Raw genomic sequence first — 12,279 nt, 5'->3', positions numbered from 1 at the left:
ATAGATCTTACTACTGGGTATATTTAACAAACAAAAAATAAATTAGGCAGAAACTGAGGGTTTTCTTTTTTCAAACGAGTATGGTGGATAAACACGAACTGACTCAACTCATATATTTGACGGCTGGCCGCACAGCTGGTGAAATAAGGGAGAACGGCGGCTGCTAGCGGTGTAAAGTGAGCTAAGAACCCGCCGATAATTCATTATTTTGAGTTTCGTGACTCGCCATAATTTGTTCGTCACTGACTACGTCTGACTCTACTCCGGGTGTGTAGCCATTTTAATGTTTCTACCGACTTTGCCTATGAATTAAATAAAAAATACACCTCGCTGAATTTAATAAAATTGACCGTTAATTCTCCTCAAGTTACACATGGCAAATATTATTTAATGAGAATTACTGTTAATGTATAGCGATTTATGATAAAACAATCTAGCGATGATTCTCAGTCGTTTTAGAAAGCGGCCATCTTGCCGACGTAACGTTTTGCAAAATTCACCAAAAAATTTGTAAGCTACTGTGAGCAAGGTTCTTTTTTTAATTTAATACTCCCTAACTGACTTTTACACGCCAAGGCAAAAGAAAACAGTAATGCCTTTACCTCCTTTCTCACTGCGCTTCAGCAACGCCTTGAGTCGTGGTTTTTTCTTTTAGGGATCGTGCTCCACGTCTCGTATTACCCAGGTTGTTGAAATTGTCGCGTATCTCGTTACAGTGGTTTTTCATGTAACAGAAATAAACAAATTTTTTTAGGTACCAAAATTACAATAATATAGCGTAGCGTGAGGGGAGACTTTGAGACTTAGTCTCCCCTGTATTTGTGCTTAAAAAAGATGCAATAGTAATTCACAACAAAAATATAAACAGTTTTCTTCTAAGAGCACTAAGTGTGCGAAGACATCAGTTTTGTAACCCGCGCCGCCGCACCCTGAGTATTGGTGTATCTGCCTGTTTAAGACTCGACTGCTCTGTCTCTGCCTCCCTTCCCTTACCTGGCTGTTGCGCCTGAGCGTTAGTGCTGTTCTCGGCTCCCCTCCACTTCCACTCTGCCACGGAGGCCGATGCGCTGCACTTGCCAGCAGGTATCGAGACTAGTCTCCGCCGCTTCTATGCTGGCTTTTAACACGGAAGCGAAAAGTCGCGCGGCTTGTGTTCCTAGTCATTCTTGTGTGATTTTAGTGCATATTTTCGTTGTGTCGCCAACATGAGTGAGCCAGCAACTGAACATCTTATAGAATTTTTATTAAAAACGCCTTTTTCTACAGTAACGTACGAAAAAAAGTGCGAATTGAAGGACAAACGACCTACTCGTATACTCAGTGTAATTTTAAGTGAAGCCAAACAAAAACGCTCTTTTCAGACAGCCTGGTACGAAAAGTATGCTTGGCTGACTGCGAATGCAGTTAATAACAGATTATATTGTTCTATATCTCTTCTGTTTGGTGGTGAAAAGGAATGATGCAATGAGGGCATTTGTACAATAAAGAACTTTGAAAGGAAAGCACAAAAGCATCAGATGATAACGTCACCTGCAGAACAAAGAATCATTTCAGTTATTGGGCAAAAGTAGAATTGAGCACGCCCTTTCTGAAGGCGCTCGTCTGACAGCAATAAAATACAACAAACAAGTTGCATCCAGCAGGAAAGTATTGGCTCGTCTTATTCAGGCAATTATATTTCTTTGTAAAGAAGAACTAGCCTTTCGCGGCCATCGAGAAGACGAATCCTCTAGCAACAAAGGTGGCTATCTGGAATTGTTGGATTTACTAGCTCAAGGAGAGCAGTTAATCCGAGACCAGATATCATCTTCAACCTTTAAAGGAACTTCTCCAGATATACAGAATGATGTAATAGAAATGATAACTCTGGCAGTTAATGAGAAAATAAAGTCTAAATTCAGAACTGCAATTTCATTTCGATTCAGACTGATGAAACATTAGACGAGTATTGCAAGAGTCAAATGAGTATAATATTCAGGTACTGTATTGCAGACAAAATTGAGGAAAGATTCGTTGGATTTTACGATGTTTCTGAGGATAAAACTGCTGAAGGTTTGTCAAACATTATTCGCAATATTGAAAGAATGGAATGTGAGAGGAAAAGTGGTTAGTCAACCATATGATGGTGCTTCAGTACTGGCGGGCAGAGAAAGACGACTACAACCATTGGTGAAGCAGTTCTGTCCCTACGCGCTGCTTATTCATTGTTACGCACACCAACTGAATTTGGTACTGTTACATGCCTCCAAAATCATACGACAAGTACACATGTTTGTAAGTGATCTTACTGCATTCTATTCGGTTTTCAGCAAATCTTAAAAACGAACTGTATTGCTAACTGAGAAAGGATTTAAACTGCCACATACGAGCAACACTCGCTGGAGCTTTCGTTCCAGGGCAGTTTCAACAACATCTAGTCATTTCTCAGGGCTATATAGTGTTTTTAATTATATATTTGACGATACAGACCCTCAGTGGGACCCAGAATCTTTGAGCTGTGCTGTGTAAATGAAACGACGGATGGATGATCCTACTTTGTCTACTTGCTTTGCTTCTACCGAGAGTGCTTTGTTTGCGTTGATCATCCCTTTAATGTTCTTCAGTCAAAATCTGTCGGTATAACTGCTTGCCACAACGAAATAAGAACTGTTTTGAGAAACTTGCGACAGTTAAGAACGGAAACATTCGTTGATGAATGCATTAAATGCAGCTTGTGTTTGAATAGCAACTTATCATTCTGTGACAGTCAAAAGACATCTCTCAGGGCACTAACTTACCAGATACTGGTTTTTCAAATTGTTCACATGGAAAGAAGGTTTCAAGACTTTCCCCAAATTCAGTTTGTTGAACTTCTGAACGAAAAGTGTTTCCCGAACTATCAAAAAGAATTCCCAAAGTTGAAACTGCTTCAATTATCAGAACAGTACCCTTTTTTCAAACAAGAACAACTTGAAAATGAACTATGTAACATATACGCTGATGAGAAAAAACACTTATCTCTAAGAATACTCTTAAAGTACATTGTCAACAATGATTTAGACTCCTTTTATGAAGAAATAACGAAGTTCCTGCGTTTGGTTTTGACCCTACCCGCAACTACAGCAAGCAGTGAACGAAGCATAAGTACTTTTCAACGAGTGAAGAATTATTTAAGGAATTCAATGTCCAACATCCAGCTGTCGTGTTTGAGCACGTTAGCAATAGAAAAGACACTACTTGGAGAGCTATCCAGTGATCAGATCTGTGTAGACCGAGTTGTAGACTTATTCGTGGAAGGAAAAGACAGGCGCATTGCACTTGTGTACAAGAAAATGTAAGTGCTTCTTCTCTTGCTGCTGGAGTTCTACAAATTTGTCATCTTTTCTTGAACAAGTTATTATTATTATTATTAGTGGCGGTGGTAGTGGTAGTAGTAGTGGTAGTTGTTTTATTTGATGCATTTTGTTTCATTTGTTTAAATTATTGTTTATTGTACTATTTTGTCTCCCTATAATAACTGCAGAGTTTCCCGAACCCTTACAACCACGCTATATATATATGTATATATATATATATATATATATATATATATATATATATATATATATATATAAAATTAAATAATAATAACAAAAGTAAATAATAATATAAAGCCACCATTAGAAATGGCTCCCTTAGTATATATATATATATATATATATATATATATATATATATATATATACTAAGGGAGCCATTTCTAATGGTGGCTTTATATATATATATATATATATATATATATATATATATATATATATATATATATACTAAGGGAGCCATTTCTAATGGTGGCTTTATATTATTATTTACTTTTGTTATTATTATTTAATTTTATATTATTCTGCCTTTTAAAATGTTTGAAACTCAAATTCAAGTCTGAATCAAATTAAAATTATCTTTGGCTAACGCAATCTTCAATTAAATGAAGAAAAATTACGTACTTTAAAAATCATGTAAAAATATTTTTCAAATATTGAAATTGGAATTTAATTACCACCATCGTTATTCATATTTTTTTAGCTAGGGTCCTCTACTGGGATTGTCTGTTTGGCGAATATAATTTTGGGACATGATTTACACCTAAAAGCTATAGGACTTCGCTTTGTAAAAAGTGGAACTTTAGATGCAGGTTCTATTCTGAAAGCAGACCAAACGTATTACACTGATTGGTGCCGTTAATACGCGATCATTCATGAACAGACATCCCCACACAAAGTAAGCCACATTTAATCATCAAATTCATGACAAAAACTGAAGAAAAAACGTATTATTAGTCGTAATAACAAACACAATGAAATTAAAGAGATATTTTTATGCAAAATGTGCACAAATAAGATAAGCTCTGCGTGACATTGACCAAGCAATAATTCTTTTTGACCGTACCAGACAATGGCTGACCAGAAAAAGAGAGAACAAAAGGTTGCGAGTCCTTATTCGCTTAAATTACATAGATAATATAATTACAGAAATATTAATTTCGTTGTAATCAGAGTGTCTTTTTTTTTCCAGTGATAAAATCGACTCAGCGCTACTGCGCGAAAACACACAGTCACGAAATCCGCTAACACTTGAGGAAACATTCCAGCTCTATTTTGCACTTTTTGGTCTTGGGTCGTTCGTTGTTTCTCTTTTCCTTTTTTTTTCACGGTCCTGTACACCTTCTTCCTGTTTTCATGCTTGATGGGCTGTCCACTGTGCCTTCTTACCACTAAATCTGAAGGGGGTGCGATGGGGAGTTTCCCTTGTAAGTAAAGTGTTGTGAGTTATACCATCAGCACTAAAAGAAGCAAAGCTGAAACTGAACACTTGAAAACCAAAGTAATGATAGTTAAAAAATTCAATGAAGAGAGAAACAAATATCCTGATAGATCGTGAAACATACAACAATTCAGTCAATAGCTCTAGTTAGACTGTGATGTCACCCAAGACAATAGGTACACCACAGAAATCAGTAGAATTGCCCATACTAAACAGGCGTTCAGTAACAAGAAACAGCTTCTGACTAGCCGGCAAACATGTATTAAAATTAGAAAAGAATTTGTCTAAAGTGTTTCATTTTGTGGCTGTGACAAATGGGTCCTAATGAATCAGGATATACAACTCCTGGAAGAAATGGAAACATGGATGTGGAAATGGATGCTGAAAATATACCGGAGAGACAAAAAAAAAAGAACAAATGGGTCCTCAAGGAAGCAAATGGGAGAGGGGAATTGATAACTATCATAGAAAAGAATTGACCTCCGCAATGAAATGTTTTAGGGAAGAAAGAAAGGGGAAGACCGCGGAAGAACCGTTTAGATTCTGTGATGGACTTAAATTCAGGGCCCGCATCTCGTGGTCGTGCGGTAGCGTTCTCGCTTCCCACGCCCGGGTTCCCGGGTTCGATTCCCGGCGGGGTCAGGGATTTTCTCTGCCTCGTGATGGCTGGGTGTTGTGTGCTGTCCTTAGGTTAGTTAGGTTTAAGTAGTTCTAAGTTCTAGGGGACTCATGACCATAGATGTTAAGTCCCATAGTGCTCAGAGCCATTTGAACCATTTTGAACTTAAATTCAGACATTAAGCTGTCTTGAAGCGCTCAGCTGAGGAGAGACAAAAAAGGTTGTGGCGTCAAGGACTAGCTTTCAGGAGAAGAGGATGATGATGATGTATCCTCTCTGTGCCACTAGACAAGAAACATCACAGAAAACGTTGTTGAGTTAAAAACTTTACCTGAGAAGTCGCTCTAAACTTAAGGTGGTATTAAGTTCCTGGAGGGTGTGGGCAGCTCACTGTATGAAGTATTGTCTATAGGATGCGGAGATCTGGGTTTGAGTTCAGCCTTAGAGATTCCGTTTACTGGACATCGCGGTGCGAGGGTAACGCTGCATTCAAGATGAGTCAACGCATTTCGACATTGATTTCCTTATCGTACTAGCTCTTCACTCTCACAACGACCAACGTTCTATTTTATTTCGCTCAGGTGAACTACTTCTTACTTTGACATCGTCATAAACGCCCAACTCAACCAAAAAATAATACCGATTCTGACTTCCACATGACAAATTACAGAAACTGGAATAGAAGGGCCAACGCCTTCCAACGAGGTTGCGAGAATATCAGGCGATGCAGCTCTTGCGATCTGCCAGTTCATCGAACTTCCTGTATCGCCACTACAAAGCCCAAATCTGCCACAGCGCACCGTTTCCTTGTACCGCTGCAGCGCTGGCATTCGTCGTCCGCTGTCCGCGCACACGATCCAGCAGGTCACTGGACTCAAATCGGGGCCGCTGGGAGCTGAGACGGTGCACTACCAGCTGTCGCCACACGATGCCTACAGTGGCGTCACAGCCTCAGATATCTGCCACTGCGGAAGTTGACGCCCGGCCGCCGGGTTCTTAATGTTTGAATACTCCATTAGTAGTGTAGCGCTTGACACAGTCACGTCGATTAAATATCTGGGCGTAACATTGCAGAGCGATATGAAGTGGGACGAGCATGTAATGGCAGTTGTGTGAAGGCGAATAGTCGTCTTTGGTTCATTGGTACAATTTTGGGAAGATGTGGTTCATCTGTAAAGGAGACCGCTTATAAAACACTTACACGACCTATTCTTGGGTAATGCTCGAGCGTTTGGGATCCCTATCAGGTCGGATTGAGGGAGGACATAGAAGCAATTCAGAGGCGGGCTGCTAGATTTGTTACTGGTAGGTTTGATCATCACGTGAGTGTTACGAAAATGCTTCAGGAACTCGGGTGGGAGTCTCTAGAGGAAAGGAGGCGTTCTTTTCGTGAATCACTACTGAGGAAATTTAGAGAACCAGCATTTGAGGCTGACTGCAGTACAATTTTACTGCCGCCAACTTATATTTCGTGGAATGATCACAAAGATAAGAGGGATTAGGGCTCGTACAGAGGCATATAGGTAGTCATTTTTCCCTCGTTCTGTTTGGGAGTGGAACAGGGAGAGAAGCTGCTAGTTGTGGTACGAGGTACCCTCCGCCATGCACCGTATGGTGGATTGCGGAGTATGTATGTAGATGTAGATGTACGTCACTTTACACCGCTAACAGCCACCGTTCTCCCTTGTTTCACCAACTGTGCGGCCAGCCGACAAATAGAAGAGTTAAGTCCATTCGTGTTCATCCACCATACGCGTTTGAAAAAAAAAAACCTGAGTTTCTGCCGAATTTTTTTTTGTTTGTTAAATATACCCCATAGTGAGATCTATTCCATTTTCTTTCCTCAGAGTTCTGTGTATTTACACTGAGGGAAATGGAAAATGGAAAGTGTTACATCATAAACGTTTTAACTAACTTGTTCAAGAAACTGGTTATCCAGTATTTGCATGCCTGTAAGACATATTCTTTACAATTTCATCCTTATGAGGACGTAATTTTATTAATTTCTGTATAGAAAAAAGCCTTTTTACGGATAAAGAATGTTGTGAGTATAAGAAGGCTATTTGGCGTGTCTAACGTTACTGACACGTTTCAGGCAGAGGTCGCAACACAGCATGCTCAGAGGACGAAATACTCAGCTTACTGACGACCTTGCTTTCGGCTGGGTGGGGACTACTCCAGAGGACGTCGTTATCAGGAGAAAGAAAACTGGCGTTCTACGGATTGGAGCGTGAAATGTCAGAGCCCTTAAGCGGGCAGGTAGATTAGAAAATTTAAAAAGGGAAATGGATAGGTTAAAGTTAAATATAGTGGGAATTAGTGAAGTTCGATGGCAGGAGGAACAAGACTTTTGGTCAGGAGAATACAGGGTTATAAATACAAAATCAAATAGGGGTAATGCAGGAGTAGGTTTAATAATCAGTAAAAAAATAGGAGTACGGGTAAGCTACTACAAACAGCAGAATGAACGCATTATTGTGGCCAAGATAGACACGAAGCCCGCGCCTACTACAGTAGTACAAGTTTATATGCCAACTAGCTCTGCAGATCGGAGCGTGGAATGTCAGATCCCTTAATCGGGTAGGTAGGGTAGAAAATTTAAAAAGGGAAATGAATAGGTTAAAGTTAGATATAGTGGGAATTAGTGAAGTTCGGTGGCAGGAGGAACACGACTTTTGGTCAGGTGAATACAGGGTTATAAATACAAAATCAAATAGGGGTAATGCAGAAGTAGGTTTAATAATGAATAAAAAAATAGGAGTGCGGGCAAGCTACTACAAACAGCATAGTGAACGCATTATTGTGGCCAAGATAGACACGAAGCCCACGCCTACTACAGTAGTACAAGTTTATATGCCAACTAGCTCCGCAGACGATGAAGAAATTGATGAAATGTATGATGAGATAAAAGAAATTATTCAGGTAGTGAAGGGAGACGAAAATTTAATAGTCATGGGTGACTGGAATTCGACAGTAGGAAAAGGAAGAGAAGGAAACGTAATAGGTGAATATGGATTGGGGCTAAGAAATGAAAGAGGAAGCCACCTGGTAGAATTTTGCACAGAGCATAACTTACTCATAGCTAACACTTGGTTCAAGAATCATGAAAGAAGGTTGTATACATGGAAGAACCCTGGAGATACTAAAAGGTTTCAGATAGATTATATAATGGTAAGACAGAGATTTAGGAACCAAGTTTTAAATTGTAAGACATTTCCAGGGGCAGATGTGGACTCTGACCACAATCTATTGGTTATGAACTGTAGATTAAAACTGAATAAACTGCAAAAAGGCGGGAATTTAAGGATATGGGACCTGGATAAACTGATAGAACCAGAGGTTGTACAGAGTTCAGGGAGAGCATAAGGGAACAATTGACAGGAATGGGGGAAAGAAATACAGTAGAAGAAGAATGGGTAGCTTTGAGGAATGAAATAGTGAAGGTAGCAGAGGATCAAGTAGGTAAAAAGACGAGGACTAGTAGAAATCCTTGGGTAACAGAAGAGATACTGAATTTAATTGATGAAAGGAGAAAATACAAAAATGCAGTAAGTGAAGCAGGCCAAAAGGAATACAAACGTCTCAAAAAATGAGATCGACAGGAAGTGCAAAATGACTAAACAGGGATGGCTAGAGGACAAATGTAAGGATGTAAAGGGTTATCTCACAAGGGGTAAGATAGATACTGCCTACAGGAAAATTAAAGAGACCTTTGGAGAAAAAAGAAACACTTGCATGAATATCAAGAGCTCAGACGGAAACCCAGTTCTAAGCAAAGAAGGGAAAGCATAAAGGCGGAAGGAGTATATAGAGGGTCTATACAGGGGCGGTGTTCTTGAGGACAGTATCATGGAAATGGAAGAGGATGTAGATGAAGATGATACGGGAGATATGATACTGCGTGAAGAGTTTGACAGAGCACTGAAAGACCTAAGTCGAAACAAGGCCCCGGGAGTAGACAACATTCCATTAGAACTACTGACAGCTTTGGGAGAGCCAGTCCTGACAAAAGTCTACCATCTGGTAAGCAAGATGTGTGAAACAGGCAAAATTCCCTTAGACTTCAAGAAGAATATAATTATTCCAATCCTGAAGAAAGCAGGTGTTGACAGATGTGAAAATTACCGAACTATCAGTTTAATAAGTCACAGCTGCGAAATATTAACGCGAATTCTTTGCAGCCGAATGGAAAAACTGGTAGAAGCCGACCTCGGGGAAGATCAGTTTGGATTCCGTAGAAATGTTGGAACACGTTAGGCAATACTGACCCTACGACTTATCTTAGAAGAAAGATTACGGAAAGGCAAACCTACGTTTTTAGCATTTGTAAACTTAGAGAGAGCTTTTGACAATGTTGACTGGAATACTCTCTTTCAAATTCTGAAGGTGTTAAGGGCAAAATACAGGGAGCGAAAGGCTATTTACAATTTGTACAGAAACCAGATGGCAGTTATAAGAGTCGAGGAACATGAAAGGGAAGCAGTCGTTGGGAAGGGAGTGAGACAGGATTGTAGCCTCTCCCAGATGTTATTCAATCTGTATATTGAGCAAGCAATAAAGGAAACAAAAGAAAAGTTCGGAGTAGGTATTAAAATCCGTGGAGAAGAAATAAAAACTTTGAGGTTCGCCGATGACATTGTAATTCTGTCAGAGATAGCAAAGGACTTGGAAGAGCAGTTGAACGGAATGGACAGAGTCTTGTAAGGAGGGTATAAGATGAACATCAACAAAAGCAAAACGAGGATAATGGAATGTACTCGAATTAAGTCGGGTGATGCTGAGGGAATTAGATTAGGAAATAAGACACTTAAAGTAGTAAAGGAGTTTTGCTATTTGGGGAGCAAAATAACTGATGATGGTCGAAGTAGAGAGGATATCAAATGTAGATTGGTAATGGCAAGGAAAGCGTTTCTGAAGAAGAGAAATTTGTTAACATTGAGTAATGATTTAAGTGTCAGGAAGTCGTTTCTGAAAGTATTTGTATGGGGTGTAGCCATGTATGGAAGTGAAACATGGACGATAAATAGTTTGGACAAGAAGAGAATAGAAGCTTTCGAAATGTGGTGCTACAGAAGAATGCTGTAGATTAGATGGGTAGATCACATAACTAATGAGGAGGCGTTGAGTAGGATAGGGGAGAATAGAAGTTTGTGGCACAACTTGACTAGAAGTTGAGATCGGTTGGTAGGACATGTTCTGAGGCATCAAGGGATCACCAATTTAGTATTGGAGGGCAGCGTGGAGGGTAAAAATCGTAGAGGGAGACCAAGCGATGAATACACCAAGCAGATTCAGAATGATGTAGGTTGCAGTAGGCACTGGGAGATGAAGAAGCTTGCACAGGATAGAGTAGCATGGAGAGCTGCATCAAACCAGTCTCAGGACTGAGGACAACAACAACAACAACTGACCCTTCGCACTACATGACGAAAAGATCATAGGATTGTACCACTGGCTCTGACAAATAGACGAATGACATGAGTTGAAATTAGAGCATAAGTTACAGGCAGAAGACCATTACGAAAAGTCTGGAACACATTACTAAAATCTGGACTAAGATCTCAAGTTGTTATGCGTTGATACCATACCACAGACAATTGAGACTTACATAGTCTAGATCGAAAGTCAAATGGGACAAAGAGTGGCATTCTGTGGTGTTTAGCAATGTATCTCACTTCTGTTTGTTGCTGTTGGTAAGACATCAATGTGCCTGTAGACGATCTGATGTGAGATCACAGGAAAGGCGTTTTTCGAGACCCATACTCTACAGTCTCCTAAAATCATTGTGTGGGTATCTACTGAAATGAAAATGAGACTGATTTGGTAATAACTGAGTGGAAGTTACGTGTTCGCCAGTATGTGGCAAGAATGGTATAACCAGTTGGCACACGCTTTACGACCAGGCTACCAAATTGCATATTCCAGCTGGATAATGCAAGACACCATATTTCACTTCAGTCGATAAACGGCTTGAGAAACGTATGGATCCTCGAATGGCCTGTCCTATCTTCTGATTTGTCACTATTACAGCGTGTCAGGGATGCAATGGGAAGAGATATACTTTCATACTAGCCTCCACCCAGCAACCTCCACAAACTTATACACCATATTTTTCAGACACGGAAAGAAATTCCTCGAGATGACATTCGAAAGAAGTTTGTTTCCATGCCTTAACGAATACAGGAGTGTATTCGTGCCCGTGGAGGTCGCACCTCATATTTATGTTGATGAAATTACACTCTCTTAAAACCCGTTATGTGATGAACATCCCCACAAACTTTGATAAATATCGGACTGGTGCCTCATGCTGTAACAGTTTCCATTTCTGTAAGTAAATGGCTGATCAGTGCTTGCACCGCTTGTCTGAAAAGTTTTTACTACTGGCAGATGAGCTCCTCCAACTGCGGTGTGCATCGCCCGCATATCTGAAAGGGTCTGTGTGCTTAGATTCTAGGGGAACAAGAGACTGAAATATACTAAATGGTTCAAATGGCTTTGAGCACTATGGGACTCAACTTCTGAGGTCATCAGTCCCCTAGAACTTAGAACTACTTAAACCTAACTAACCTAAGGACATCACACACATCCATGCCCGAGGCAGGATTCGAACCTGCGACCGTAGCGGTCGCGCAGGAAAATATACTAAATGCAGATATGACCTTCTGGGAACACATCTGCTGTTACAAATGACATACAGATGAAACAGTTACGAGCCATCTAAAATTAGATTTTATAACCGATTTCGCCCGCCAGACGCGAGCGTCACCAGACAATCGTTGCTCAGGCCTGCGTTTGATGAGCGAAATCTAGTATAACACCTGGTTGCGTGCTATTTTATTTATATGTTACGGAAAGAAAATGAAAGCTTTATGAAACTACGAAAT

The sequence above is a fragment of the Schistocerca cancellata genome, chromosome 4 (assembly GCF_023864275.1).
Source record: "Schistocerca cancellata isolate TAMUIC-IGC-003103 chromosome 4, iqSchCanc2.1, whole genome shotgun sequence".
Classification (NCBI taxonomy): Eukaryota; Metazoa; Arthropoda; class Insecta; order Orthoptera; family Acrididae; genus Schistocerca; species Schistocerca cancellata.
This window is presented reverse-complemented; position numbering follows the sequence as displayed.